Genomic DNA, 16,493 nt, shown 5'->3' with positions numbered 1-16,493 from the left:
ATGAGATTTCTTTATTGTCAAATTTAGTCTAGAAGAAAATATGGCTAAAGAACTACATCTAGGGCCATGGTTGGTCTCTGGGAACTTCCTATCAGTACATAAATGGGAACAAAATTTGTGCCACAAGAAGCCACCCTCTCTACCATAACCATAAAGATTCGTCTACCCCAACTACCAACAGACTTTTACGACAAAGAAATACTGGAAAAAGTTGGCAAGAAACTAGCAAATTACTCAAAATTGACTCATGCACCTCCTCTACATTTAGAGGAAGATACGCACGCATCAATATTCAAGTACCCCTGGAAACCCCAGTGAAAATATCAGTAATAATTGGAGACCACAAGCAAGCAGTGATTTACGAAGGCGAAGGTACGTTATGTACAACATGTAGAAGAATTAGTCACACAACCAAAAATTGCAACTTCAAAAAATTCCAACCACCACTGTCACAAAAGGTACCGAAAAACTCAGGGGTAAACATCAAGGAAGGGGAGGAGGATGGATGGAAGACAGTATCCTACCCCAGGCGAAAGAAAAGAGGTCAACAAAAAATGAAGGAAAGGAACGATGGAAATGGAAACAATCAGCATCATGCATCAAAAGCACAAAAGATCCAGGTAAAAATGTTTGATGCAAATTCAAGTAAGTTTCTGGAAATCAAAATTGCTCAATACAATTCTAAGTCCACTAATACCCTGTCCAAAAATTACAATAGGCGCAGCGGCCCTGTCAATAAATAAAAGCCCATCCCCCACTTCCCATTAACCCAATACACGCAGCCCCAACCCAAGTATAACACCAAATGCAAGGCGGGAATGGGGCCGGATGAAGCTGACACCAATGTGTTCTGGGCCACTTAAGGATGCCTACAAGGAGGCCCCTACCCATTGCCCAACCTCAGACATAAATAATGCTGAAGTTATGGCATTGGACTACCAAGCTGGTACTAAACAAGTAATTAGGGTCCACACCCAATTGGAAACACCCAGCCCAAATAATTACCCATATCCAAACACCTACGTGTCCCAACCTCTCTCTCAGCGGACTACTCTAATGGGGAAAAATTACCACACTCCATGGACACTCAAATACCTCACCCGAGAACCCACCCAATCTCAGGTGACATGACACCCTTCGTCCACTCAAATAGATATCACATTAATTATGAATCTATTTTGCAAATACACTAACCGACGACCTTTCAACTGACCCAAATTTGACACCAAAAGAAGAAATTATGAACCGGCTCATTAACATAACCCCCCTCCCCCCAATTACCCAAAGTAGAAAAATAAAAAAGCAAAAAAATGACAAAAAATCAACCACAACCCACCATTGTGACATCGCTGCCACTACCACCAGACCACTCCCCGACATCCTGGCTGGAGGTGGTGCTACAAGGATAGGGCCTAGCTTACAATTTTACCCTGGAAAATCAACTAGTGACACTAATTGTCCAAAACCTGGTGCATCTGGTAAGGATATGTCAAGCTCTAGCTCGATTTCAAACCAAAACCACAATTATAGGAAATTTAACAACAAGTAATTTTGGGACAATTTTCGATTTATTGACTGAAATGAAAGTATTACAACTAAAAATAAAGAAAATGAACTGATAAACAAACTAAGTTATGAACGCCATAGATGGTGAGCTCAAATCTACAATAGAAGAAGAATAGATTTAGGTGAGAAGAGAATTTGGATTGAGGGAAGAGAAATCAGAAGAGAGAGAAGGATTCAGTTACCAGAAGTTCGTTGCCTTCCCTTCTCCATGCAGTCATTATTTTGATGCCTTGTGAATTAATCTGAGCCCTTGATCTATACCTGCTAAACAAATTTCAACCATCTAAATTTTCCGTGTTTTACAAGGAGGTCCTTCCGCCTTTTGTAATTGAACTCTGCCCCATTTTTAATTATAACGACTCTACAGACCATGACATTCCCTTCCTCTTGAAAGGATCTTTGACCTCAAGGATCAAAATGAGGGAATTTAGATTTCAAATCTCCATAATCTTCCCAAGTGGCATCCTCAGGAGCTAAGTTCGACCACTGTACTAAGACCTTAACAACAGCTGCATTTCCCTTCTTAACCATTTGCCTTTGTAAAATAGCAACTGGAGCAACCCAAAACTTTCCATCCTCTCCAGTCTGTAGCAGTGTAGTCTGAGTAGTGACCTTGGATCCCACCTTCTTTTTCAATAGAGAAACATGAAATACAGGGTGTACCTTGGAGGTAGGAGGTAGTTCTAGTTTGTAAGCGACTTGCCCCACCTTGGCAATGACCTTGTATGGCCTATAGAACTTGGAGCTAAGTTTGAGGTTCCTTCTAAGAGCTAAGGATGTTTGTCTATAAGGCTGGAGCTTTAGAAAAACCATGTCGCCCACCTGAAATTCCCTTTCAGTTCTTCTCTGATCTGCATATAACTTCATCCTCTCTTGAGCCTTTATCAAATTATCCTGCAACAGTTGTTGAACCTGCGACCTTCTCATAACAGCATCACTAGTAGCTTGGACAATAGTATCTAACAATGGCCCAACTGATAACTGTGGTGGAGTAAAGCCATACAAGACTTTAAATAGAGTGCACCCTAAGCTGGTGTGAAAATTTGTATTGTACCACCACTCAGCTAGGGGTAACCATTGCTTCCATTGTACTTGCCTATGAGAAGTCATGCACCTAAGATAATTCTCAATCCATTTATTCACCCTTTCACTTTGGCCATCACTCTGAGGGTGATAGGCAGTACTATAATGAAGTTGAGTGACCAACAACCTAAATAGTGCCTGCCAGAAGTTGCTTAAGAACACCCTATCCCTATCAGAAACTATAGAGTCAGGTAATCCATGCAGGGTATGCATGTGCTTGAAAAACTTGATAGCCACATTCACTGCAGTGTAAAGGTGAGTAAGAGTCATAAAGTGAGCAAATTTTGACCTCCTATCAACTACCACAAAAATCACTTCCTTGCCTTTGGACTTTGGTAGCCCTTCAATGAAATCCATAGTGATATGTTTCCAAACCTGGTCTGGAATGGGTAGAGGTTGCAGTAGGCCTGGGTAATGAACATTTTCTTCCTTGTTTCTTTGGCACACATCACAAGCAGATACATAGTCAATCACCATCTGTTTCATAACAGGCCAATATAATAATTGTGAAAGCCTTTTTAGAGTGCCAAGTTAGCCTGAATGCCCTCTAATTGGTGAGTCATGAAAGGTTGTCAATAACTGTTGTCTGAGTGGACCATGATCCCCTATGTAAATCTTACCCTTCTTTCTCAATACTCCAGGTGTGTAATGGTATATATGAGGTCCTTGAGTAGCCACTGTTACCTCAGAGATCAAGGCAGCTGCATAGGTATCCCCTTCATAGCTATTACTGACTTCTTGAATCCAAGTAGGAATGGTTACACTAATGGCCATGAACTCAGCTGGATCAGACAAGATTTCACCTTCTTGACCCTCAAACTGTCTGGAGAGTGCATCATCAACTCTGTTTTTTGCCCCTTTCTTATACTGAACTTCATAATCAAGTCCCAGTAGTTTAGTTAACCCCTTCTGCTGAATGGCAATGGTCACGCTTTGTTCCAGTAGGAATTTGAGGTTGTAATGATCAGTTCTCACTATAAAATATTTATATTGCAAGTAGTGCCTCCATTTTTCTACTGCAATTAAAAGAGCCATATATTCTTTCTCATAAATAGACCTTCCTATGTGTCTAGGAGCAAGTACTTTACTTAAATAAGTAATGGTTTTCCCCTTTGTAATAACACAACACCTATACCATTCTGGCTAGCATCAGTCTCTACTATAAAATCTTGAGAATAATCAGGCAAGTCCAAGACTAGGGTGTTGATCATGGCTTGTTTCAGAGCTTCAAAGGCAGCTGTAGCTTCCTCATTCCACTTGAAGGCTTCCTTCTTAAGCAAATCAGTCAGGGGTTTAGCAATAACTCCATAATTAAGCACATATTTTCTGTAATAGCCTATTAATCCCAGAAAGCCTCTCAAACCTCTCAAGGTAGTAGGAGTGGGTCAGTCTACCATAGCCTTGACCTTCTCAGGGTCAGTAGAGACTCCTTCATTAGAGATCGCATGGCCTAAGTACTCCACCTTTGATTGCCCAAAAGAACACTTAGATTTATTTGCATACAAGGTCTGAGCTCTTAGGATTTTGAGCATTGCCTCCAGATGTGTCAGGTGTTCAGGTAGAGACTTACTATAGATGAGGATGTCATCAAAAAATACCAACACGAATTTTCTGAGCAGAGGCTGGAAAACTTGATTAATCAATGCTTGAAATGTAGTTGGAGCATTTGTTAGCCCAAATGGCATTACCTGGAATTCATAGTGTCCCAAATGTGTCCTAAAAGCAGTTTTGTAAATGTCTTCACTCTTCATCCGGATTTGGTGGTACCCAGACCTCAGGTCAATTTTTGAGAAAATAACTGACCTAAATAACTCATCTAACAAGTCATCCACGATTGCAATTTCATACTTATCTTTGATGGTTATCTCATTAAGTCCTCTATAATCCATACAAAACCTCCAAGTCCCATCTTTCTTCTTTACTTGTAAAGCTGGTGAAGAAAAAGGTGACTGACTATCTCTAATGATCCCATTAAGCATCATTCCCTTACTTGTTTCTCTAGTTCTTCTTTTTGAAAGAATTATACCTGTAGGGTCTCAAGCTGACATGAGCATATCCTGGTTTGAGTGGAATTCCATGATTTAGGGCCCTTGTATGAGGTAGGGATTTAGGCTCAGCAAACACATCTTGATAGGTGATCAATACTGTCTGGATGGAGGGATCAATAGGCTCTACCTCCTTTGTTGCTACTGCTTGCACCAAGAACAAGTGTGCCATGAGAGTTTGGCCCTTCTTTATTAGTTTTCCTATAGTGCTTCCACTAGTCCATCCTAATTGCCCTTGTTGGTTGATGCCCTGTAACACAACCTTATTGCCCTTTTCCCAATGGTCACACAGTTCTTTTCATGGTCAAATTTTGTTGGATTGAACTTCTTCATCCAATCATTGCCAAAGACTATGTCACAACCTCCTAACTGTAGTATTCACAAGTTTTCTTCAAATAATTTTCCACCCATCTTCCAGCTGAACTTGGGAAAAACAGAGTTGGTATACATGTAATTGCCATCAACTACTGTTACTCTCAAGGTATTAGAAAACATTGGTGCATAACTAGTCTCCTTGACAGTAATCTCATTAATAAAGCCGTGAGTGCTACCTGAATCCACCAAGATAGTTAGCTCTTTTCTTCTAAACACTCCTCTGACTAGTATGGTATTGACTCCCATAATAGTACCAGACAAAGCATTAAAGCAAACAACCTCTTGTATTTCTGGCCCTAAGTCTAACTCAATCTCTATCTCAGGTGGGGGCTCTTCCTGTATAGTAGCTACTTCCCTCACTTCTCCAGTCAAGCATTACAACTGTTTGAATTGGCACCTGTGACCAGGACCAAACTTTTCTCCACACCTGAAGCATAGTTGGTTATCCTTTCTGTACTCATACACCTCTGGAGTTAGCCTCGAGGGACTTGGTTTGGAAGGAGCAGCTGCAGTTGGTCTTTGCACCACTGTTGGAACTGAAGCCTTAGCAGCAGTGGTCACTCTTGCTACTAGTTGGTTCTTCTTCAAGGCAGCCTCAATAACTTTCTCCTGCATTCTAGCCTGTTCAATGGCACAATTCAGGGTTTTAGGCTTAAGCAACTTCACTGAATACTTGATCTCATCCTTCAAGCATCCTACAAAACTATAAAGGAAATGTGCCTCATTTAGTGCAGGGTTACTCACTATCATCCGAGCTTTAAGGTCATCAAACTTCACCAAATAATCTTCCACATTGCTGTTTGTTGTAGTGGGTTAAATTCTTCCACTACATCCTCTATTAACACCTCCCCAAACCTATTGCATACCTCTTCCTTCAACGCATCCCATGTAATCACTCCCCTGCTTAGTATTAGGGAATTATACCATAACTTAGCATTACCATTCATATACAAAGCAACCCCTTCTACTTTAATATCCCCGGCTATCTTATACAAATTGAAGAATCTATCACATTTTCGAATCCATACCTTCGGGTTAGTACCATCGAAGCTTGGTAACTCCCATTTGGGATTAGGAACCTGTCCTTGTTGTAGTCTAGCTGCTCTATTCTCCGCTGGTAAGGGTAGTAGTCCAATTCCAACTCCTGGGATTTGCTCAGGTGGCCTAGGTTGCCTATGATCCATGCTATTCAACCTCTCCAGCAGCTGTTCCAAGGTGCCTTGAATACCAACTTAGGTGTCCTTCAAAGCTTGTTGCCCTTCTTTTAGTTTGGCCAACAGCTCATCATGGTGGTTTAATTTTTCATCCATCACTTTCATGCAAGTTCCTTCAACCATTAGTACCTCTAATTTAGCATGGAATCGACAAGACTCTGATACCAATTGTCAAGCTTTATCTCGATTTCAAACCAAAACCACAATTATAGGAAATTCAAAAATAAGTAATTTTGGAACAATTTTCGATTTATTGACTGAAATGAAAGTATTACAACTAAAAATAAAGAAAATGAACTGATAAACAAACTAAATTATGAATGCCATTGATGGTGAGCTCGAATATACAACAGAAGAAGAATAGATTTAGGTTAGAAGAGAATTTGGATTGAGGGAAGAGAAATCAGAAAAGAGAGAAGGATTCAGTTACCAGAAGTTCGTTGCCTTCCCTTCTCCATTCAGTCGTTATTTTGATGCCTTGGAAATTAATCAGAGCCCTTGATCTATACCTGCTAAACAAATTTCAACCATCTAACTTTTCCGTGTTTTGCAAGGAGGTCCTTCCGCCTTTTATAATTGAACTCTGCCCCATTTTTAATTATAACGACTCTACAGACCATGACAGGGTAATGGTGGAAGCACTAAACAGGGCCTTAGCTGCCTTTGGCCCATGCATGTGGCAAGCGATGAAGAAACGAAAACATGCAACCAAACATGGACCCTCCAATGCTCAACAACCTAATCTCTCAATCATTGCAGTCAATCCCATTCTTCCCAGACTAGAGAGGACCCAACAACGTCTCTGGTGTTTGTGACCATCGAGCCCCAAAACCACCAAGCTCCATCACCTTGTGCTCTAGTAGAGAAGAACCAGTCACCGCTGCTGGGAAACATTACAAGGGAAATAAATAAAGCCCTAGATCTTCTGAAAAAGAAAAGCCCATCGAAAGTGGAAGGAATAACCTACGGTCCTCTTCGCACAGATTCTCTCCGATTGGACTCAATCAGAGCAATCGAGTTCAGTGTGGAGACTAGAAAAGTGCTTGTGCTGTTGTGCCCTAGAACCATGACCAAATGCAGACTGAGCCTAGTCTCTCACCACACCAAGGGTGTGACCAAACCACTCCTCAACTTGACACCAATGCTCAGCATGAAGAGAAAGAACCAAAGGAAACTAACGAGGATTCCTCACAGAATGGAGAAGCCTCAGAGAAACCAGTTCCCACACCCCCAACCACCCCTGATGAACTACATCATATGGATTGTTAGGGGTGGGGACAATGCTGAGTTCAGGAGGCACTGCATGGATATGGTTCAACTCCACAAGCCAGCACTGCTGGTCTTGCTAGAAAATAAGATGGTTGACCACAAAAAGCTGATAGAGGAGCTGCATTTTGACATACTTATCCAATCTCCGATTGTTGGCTTATCTGGTAGGATTGTAATGATGTGTAAGGAGGACAACATCAGTGTAGAAGAGGTTTTCACCATCCCTTAAGGCATCCATGCCATGGTTAAGGTACTCCCAGACCACACCCCTTGTTTATTCTCCGCTATTTATGCTAGTAACATTTTAGCCAATAAAAAGTTGCTATGGTAAAGCCTAGTTACTATCTCCAAAAGCAACCCTAACAATTGGTTTATAGGTGGAGACTTCAATGAAGTCTTAAAAGCTAGGGACAAATTTGGGGTCAACCCCATTAACCTAAGTCGTAGTAATTTAGAATTGCCTGAATGAATGCAAACTACTGACTTAGGCTACAAAGGAAGCAAATTCACTTGGACTAATAAAAGATACAAAAATAGGACTAGCCTGATTCTTGAAAGGATAGATAGGTGCTTTTCCCACGAGAGCTGGACTTGCCAGTACGCTGAGGCTACTGTTATACACATTCCTAGGACCAATTCTGATCACTGCCCTATTCAAATTGTGCTAAAGGGTGACTCCATCAATTACTCCAATAGACCTTTTAGGTTTGAATCCATGTGGACTAGCCGCCCCTCCTTTCCCAGTATCATCAATGAGGTCTTTACCAATAACTCCCCCTAATCCAATCTACTGAAACTTTCAAAAGCATGGTGACCCAATGGAACAGGCACACTTTTGGAAACATATTCCAAAAAAAAGAATCCTTGCCAGAATTGTTGGGTTCCAAAATTCCCCAAATTACCAATTCAGCAATTACCTGTTAAACCTAGAAAGAAACCTGACTAGAGAACTTGACTCCATCCTAAAAAATGAGGAAGATTTCTGGAAACTCAAATCTAGGATTAACTGGCTAACTGAAGGAGATGCCAACACTAGATTCTTCCATACCTCTACTCTCAATAGGAGAAGAATAAATAGGATAGGATCTTGTCTTGAGAGTGAAACTGGATCTATGACCAACGGGACATTAATGCTTCCATTATGTTGTTCTTCAAGAGCCTCTACACCTCCTCACATACCCAAGCTCCCATCTTCACTACCAACCATCTGGACATGACCCATATCCTATCAGACTGTCAAAGAAATAGATTGGATAGGCCTTTTGAGATCAGTAATATCAAAATGGCCATTTTTTCTTTCAAGCCTTTCAAGGCCCTAGGGCCATATGGGCTTCACCCCCTTTTTCTACCAAAGGTACTAGAGCATTATAGGGAACTCAGTAATTGACTTCTGAAAGCAATGCTTCAAAATTCACTCCATGGAGGAGACCAGGAATGAAACTTTACTTTGACTCATCCCAAGTGCCCCCAAGTATCCATGCTCAAAAATTTCAAACTAATAGGGCTTTGTAACACCATCACAAGACCATCACTAAGATTATTGTCAACAGGATCAAACCTATGCTACCTGAGATAATTGATCCTAGCCAGGCCAGTTTTCCTTCCAATAAGAGGGCTTCTTATAATGCAATCATTGTCCAAGAGTATATTACTTATTTTGGGAAAATGAAGGGGAGACAAGCTTATATGATTAAAGACACACTGTATGCATTCAATTTCCCCCTGGGCTGACTAAGTTAATCCTGTCATGTATTAGCTCATCCAACATCTCTATCCTAGTGAATGTGGGCAAATCTGATTTATTTAAACCCTCTAGAGGCATTAGACAAGGGGACCCTATCTCCCATTAATTGTTCATTCTGTGTATGGAGAGACTCTCCAGGTCAATTGACAGAGCTGTACTAGACAGGCAATGGCACCCTATCAGTATCAATAGGTCTGGCCCAAAAATCTCCCATTTCTTCTTTGTTGATGACCTTACCCTATTTGCAAAGGCCAACGCTAGGAACTATACCATAATACATTTTCAAACTCTAGAAAATCCCAAAATAAAAAGGCCTACTCCTTACTCAAGTTCCCTGTGAAGACGATACTCTATCTTGCAGGCTTTCAATGAGAATTCTCGCAAAGAATTTAACCTCACAAAGTCCAGGGTCCTTTTCTCCTCTAACACAAGGCAGGATACCATGGAATGTCTCACTAATGCTCTGTCAATCCAAGCTACAGTTTCCTTTGGAAAATACCTTGCATTTCCTGTGTTCCATAAGAGACCCACTAGTACTGATTTCCAGTTATAGACAATATGCAATCCAGCTGGCTGGTTGGAAAATAAATTGTCTTAACATGACTGGAAGGACCATTCTGGCTAAGGCATCTTTCAGTAGTATCCCTAGCCACGTCATGCAATACATCAAACTGCCCACCAAAACTACCAAACTAATTGATAGAATTCAGAAAAAACTTTATCTGGGGCACAACCCTAACAAGAAAAAAATGCACCTGATTAGCTGGGATAAAGTCATTATGCTATAACATGTATTGACAACAACTAGCGTTTGTAGTCCAACGGTTAGGATAATTGCCTTCCAAGTTCCAGACTCGGGTTCGACTCCCGCAGACGCAGATCATTCTTTTGATAAGTTTGGCAGTTGTTCGTTTTTGCTTTCCAGTCATTTACATACAAATTTTTAAGCATGAATTGTTTGGCCAAATTAAGAAAAAGGTGTGTAATTGGAAAATGTCACTCAAAACAATATGGTCATTACAATTTATTTAATGCAGACTGGCAATTTTCCCTATGTTGGAGGGTGAACAACGAATTATAATTTCATTAGTTTGAGTAAATGGCGTACAAATTTTTGATTGTCAAATATACAATTTATTGCTCTCTGTGTAAAAGTTAAGGCAGAAGTGTTATAGACGTCTTCAGAAATTAAAGTACAGTGCCATTATCTATTGGCATCCACTCAACGTAAAATTTCCTTCTTAACTTAAAAGGAGTACCTCGTTGACACAGTAGAGGAAAGTATCTCAATAATACCAGTGGCTATAGTAACCGTTGGACTACAAACGCATTATTATAGATGAAATGCAGGAGAACGAGCACGCTAGGACTTCAGAAATGGATTAGGATAACCGACTTCCCTAGATATTATGTTTTCTTTCAATTAAAGTCTATGGTAACTGATCAAGAATTACAATAGATTATCGTGGGTTAACTAGTACAGTATCACACACAAAGTAAATAGCAAAGAAAAAATCAATACAAGAATTTAACGAGGTTCGACTAAGTCTAATCTTCGGGCATAAGCAAAGAGAGTTTTTCGCTATGAATGATAAGAAAATACAATACAATCTATAAAATCCCGAACTACAACCCCTATATATAGATTTCAAATAGTACCAAACCTACAAGAGAAATATCTTCCAATTTGACAAGGACAATAGGTTTTCCTTTACCAAATTTATTAGGATAATGGGTTTTTCTAAACCTATAGGGTTTATGGGTTTCCTAAAAAATACAAGAAAATAATTCAAGCCACAAAATAGCAAATCTTCTCCTTAGCTTGAATTCCTTTCATCAATAGGAACGTCTCTCTACCTTGCCCTCAACCCCGCAAGTGCTCTACCCATTTCCGCACACATCAACTAAGTCTAGGGAACGCTTAAACGGGTTAAGAGACTCAATCTCTTTAGCCATAGCACTAAACCGTCGATTTGGTTCTGTACTCGGAATAGCTTATGGATAGATATAACACGTCAACGGTCTCTGCAACTGCCAAAACAAATCCCATAGGATTTGTATATCCAAGATGATTCCCATCAACTACGTTTGCAAACCTTTGCAGTTTGTTGATCGCTCTCTTCTCTCTGCCTGTTGCAATGCTATATTGTTGTTGTTGCGCAGGTACATCAACATTATCATCTTGATTAATTTTTTTCACCTCCTCTACTTCTTCAACTTTAGAATTACTTGGTTTAGCTAGTGGGATTCAATTTTCTAGCTCTATGCGGTCACTGACACCACGATCTGTTTCTACTATTGCCTTTCCCTCTGACTGTCGGGTGAGGCAAATTTGTTGAATATATACTATACATTCACCGGCTACTTTTAGTTTAAGTGATTGGGTGGACGGCTTATTTAGGTTAATTCTTTTGAACTTTTAGGTATGTTAAGTCATAAATTTTACTTTGACTTAACTAGTTTAGCAATCTCAAATTTAATCAAATAGATAGTTTGACACCCCTAGTTCTAACACAATATAATGTTTGCGCACACACACTCTCTCACACACACTAAAAAAAAAACCTAACAAACAGTATTCAGACAGATATGAAAGGGACAATGTTGTTTTGTACTAGCTACTAGATTTTTGTGAAATTTGTTGAAACACATTTCAATGATCCCAAAATAATTCAACTTGTACAAGACCGTGAAATTAAATTGTTTAGTATACAATAACATACACATTATTATCCCATATCGTGGGAAAATTGTTTAGTACTCCATATTCTAATTAAATAACTATATACTTGAAGTTACACCTGGAATATTAATTAGGACCACAAAATGCAGGAAAGATTATAGGTGTGGAGCCATCGAGATCTTTAGGTCAAATAATCAAAGATTATAAGTTGAATGGTCGTTTTGTTTTGGCTATATATTGAAAATAAGGTAGTATATTCAAAACTAAATCTTTGTTTTTGATCTCACACAATATACTAGGAATATGACACATAACTACCCTATTGATGTTCTAAACGTCAATGCCACACAAGAGGGGGGGGTGATTTGTATGATACCCAATTTTTCGATCTAGAAGAACCTGGTTCTTCTAGGTGTTCTTACTGCTACTGTTGCGGAAGTAAAAGTATAGAAAATAAAGAACATAGAGATTTTTACGTGGAAAACACCTGGCTCAAAAGGTGAAAAAATCACGACCTACTACTCAGTAGGATTTTCCCAAACATCCACTAAAAGCACTGAGCCAAAACATCATTTATAAAACTCTTTGTAAACCTAAGGATTAACTCTAATCCCTGTGTAGCACACAACCTCAACTGCTGCGACACCTTCAAGTTAGCCTATAGCTTGAACACTCAAAGTACCTATTACAAATGCTTCTATGAAAGCTGAAAAGGTACAACTTTAAACCACCTACTACAATTGAACTAGAATAAGAATAAACACAATAGAACTGGTTCTTCAATCTCGTTCAAGTAGCTTTAGGTTTGCACACTTGAATTACACATGAACTGCTTGCAAAAAGCGTTGCTATTTTGCTCCCTATTCACGTTTAACTTCTGCGTATGTGCAACACCTGTAAAAGAGAACAATCACTGTTATTTAATGAATTAGTAATCAGAGTTTGATTGAAACTCAATTGTTGATCTTCCATCGAAGTTGATTCCTTGTTCAATACAAACTCCAACCCTATCCTTTATCCGGATTGTGTGATTGTGTCCTCTTCCCATAATAAGACTTTCTCTCCTCATCCAATATGCAACCTTTTCGATTAGTTCAGGAGATATTGCGGCTTGATTACTGAAACTTATCTCCTTCATGTGTATCTCACATGTCTAGGTTGATAAATATTGTGTCTCACATGATGAACCTGGTCCATGACTGAGTTCATTTGTCATTCTTCAAAACTTCACCTGAACTTGGGCCAACAAATTTTCCCTTTTTGATGATGACAAACTCTGTGTTTTTACTAATCAAAGAACCTATAGGAACTCAGCTTGACCATCAACACATTAACTTAGAATTTTAACTTATCATCAAGGACCATATTTAATTAGGTTATAAATATCACATTATTTAGAATGAAGAGTAAAGCACAATATCTCTTCCACCTTTTGGCATCATCGAAAAGTTGCATGTATTGTGAATCCCAGATTTTAGTAATTACTCATGGCCACTTGGGCAACTGCAAGTGAAAACATGGATGAAATCATCAATAATCAACAAACATATTCAAACTATTAAGAGCAAAATCTTCATAGAACAAGAGAAATAGCAGCTGTCATTGATAAGATATGTTTCCACCAACAAACCACAAAAAGAAAGAAAAACTTCCAAAGCATGAGCAAAAAAACGAAAAAGTCCCTAATCTGGTTCACTGGGGTACTAGATTGGTTCAGAAGACAACAACTGGACATCCTAAGGCTTGGAGGAACTAGAGGGCTGGGTTTGGAGAAGGTTGAGCATATTCTGAAGCATCCCATCACTCTTCTCCTTTTCTTTTGCTAGCTAAGTTCTAAGGCCATCTTTTTCAGTTTCCAGTTCTGCTACACGAGCCTGGAGCCGAGCAATTTCAGCATCCTTAGATCCACACTCTTGAACCAAAGCCATAACCTTGCTGTTCATATGTGTCTTCAGATATGAACCAGGTTCAGCTAGGGTGGCATTGACTGGATAGTCACAAGCCAGAAGAGTCTTGACACCAAAGTGTTCCTTGCTTGATATCATCTCCTATTTCTTCAAAGGCACATTCAGCCTATCCATAACAGTAGTCAATATGAACCCATATGGGGTGGCATAAGCCTTGGAGTCATTTATGACCCTGTCCAGTAATTTGACAATAAAGGCAGGCCAACTGATCTGCATTCCTCTCACAAGGCACTCCATAAGAACCAGGTCCATGTAGTTGGCAGTGTGCTTCCTCTCCTGTCTGGGCAGCATGCACTTGTTAACAAATTCAAACAAGACCTTATGCTCAGGCCTCATCTAACTTTTCTACACAAACCTAGCTTCAGGCACATCTTCAGCAGTTGCGGCATCACAAAAATTCCTAGTGATTTGAAGAGCAGTATGGAGAGAATCTAGACATGGCCACCTTTGTCTTGTATAATAATCATACCCCTCACTAGGTATGTCTAGAATCTTACCCAATTTGAGTGCATCAAACTGCACCCTTACTCCTTTCACTCTATTGGTGACTACCCCATTCTTCACTGTGGCATTAGCCATAAACTCAATCAATTCTTTCCTAGCCAGCCTCCCATCCATTTCAAGGACCATGTCCTTCCAACCTTGTGCAGCTAGGCCATCCACCAGTCTTCTCATTCCCGGCTCTTCCCTTAGGTACTGAAGGTACAATAGGTTTTGGGGATGATATTTTGCTTTTCTTTGCTGACTTGGAAGCAGTTGAAGCCTTTTGTGTGGAAGCTTTACGCTTCTTTGGATCATAACTGGCCCCAACCCTCTTCAGAGGATCAGCCAGTATTTCCTCAATAGATGAACCAGGTTCATCTTGTTGTTTGCTTAGATTCACAAGCCCTTCAGCCACCTCCCCAGAACCACTTCCCTCTGACTTGTTGCCACCTCTTTCAACACCTCCACAGATAGCCAGAACCTTTTCTTTCCCATTTCCCCTCTCATCACCACTTGCTCCCTCTCTCTCTCTTTTTCTTTCTTTTTACCTCCACTTTTACTAGATTCATCCCCTTTATATCTTTGACAGGACCAACCAAGATAAACCTATTTTCTACATTTTCAACCATAGTAGAGAGTACCACACAAGAACTTACCTCACCAGGGGTTTCTTGAATTTTGGCAGTGTCAGAAGACCCATGTTCTTCTCCTTCGCTGGCAGAAATAAAATCTTCAAACTCAGAGCTTGAGTCAGATTCTTGAGTAGGACTTTCCTTCCTCTAGCTAGCCTTCAATTTCTCACTTAGAACTTTTTTGCCTACGAAACCTAAGTTTTGGGGTTTCACTAGGGGGTGTAGATGAGGATGTATTCGAAAGGGATACTGGTGGGAGAGTGCCAGGATTATCTTGGGAGTTAGTCATGGTGGTTTGTTTCTTAAGAAAAATTTGGGGATTTTGGAGAGAAGAAGGGCGATCAGAACTTGAGAAGAGTTTTGACGGTTATGGACTAATGAAGAAGAGGTGTGGCGTGCATTTAAAGATGATTAGACTTCAATGCAGTAACGACAGCTTTTTCAGAGGTCAATTAGAAGTCTAATCAAGATGTAATTCCGGTCTCTTAGTGATTATTGGGCATCGCTAGATTTTAGGCAAAAATCCCAGTTTTTAGAGTTCTAGGGGAACGAAACTGGTTCAATGCTCATCAGATAGAATTTTTGGGAATTTGATGAATGTAGGACTTCTGCTCATGATTAGAAAAATAATCTTTCTAATTGTGCAGAGTATAGAAAACATACCTGAGCTTTTCATATGAACACATACTGATGAACCAGGTTCTTTATATAGAACTCTCTTGAACATGCCTAAAATGCCAAAATAGAAGAAACTTTGTAAGAGATCAGTGAGTCATACATATGTCACAGGAGTATACTAATTAAAGTATGAAACTGAGTAAGAATTGATCTAGATATTTACACAAAGTTAGAACTCCTAACCAAATTTTTTTTCATTGTGTATTCTGAACTGGACCTATTAGGTGATCTTAATCATCCCTTACTCCAACTTGTTCCTCTCAAGTTTTCTCTACTCAGTGCTTTAGTGAAGATGTCACTATTTATTTATCAGTAGCACAGAAGTCTATTGAAATCAATCCTTTCTCATAGTTATCTCTTAAGAAGTGGAGTCTAACATCTATGTTCTTAGTCCTCTTATGATGAACAGGGTTCTTTGTCATACTTATAGCACTAGTGTTATCACAGAATATTGGAATACATCCCACTTCAATTCCAAAATCTACCAGCTGTTGTTTGATCCATAGCAATTGAGCACAACAGGAAGCAGCAACAACATACTCAGCTTCAGCAGTAGATCCCCACAGAATTTTTCTTTTTGGTAGCCCATGACACAAGACATGAACCAAGGAAATGTGTCATACCTGAGGTGCTTTTTTTGTCCACTAAGAAACCTGCATAATCAGCATCAGCATATCCAACTAGATCAAAATTACTACCTTTAGGATATTAAAGACACAGATCAGTGGTGCCTTTTAGATATCTTAGTATCCTC

The sequence above is a fragment of the Nicotiana sylvestris genome, chromosome 9, assembly GCF_000393655.2.
Source record: "Nicotiana sylvestris chromosome 9, ASM39365v2, whole genome shotgun sequence".
NCBI classification, from domain to species: Eukaryota; Viridiplantae; Streptophyta; class Magnoliopsida; order Solanales; family Solanaceae; genus Nicotiana; species Nicotiana sylvestris.
The sequence above is the reverse complement of the archived record's forward strand: the minus strand, read 5'-3'. Positions refer to the sequence as shown.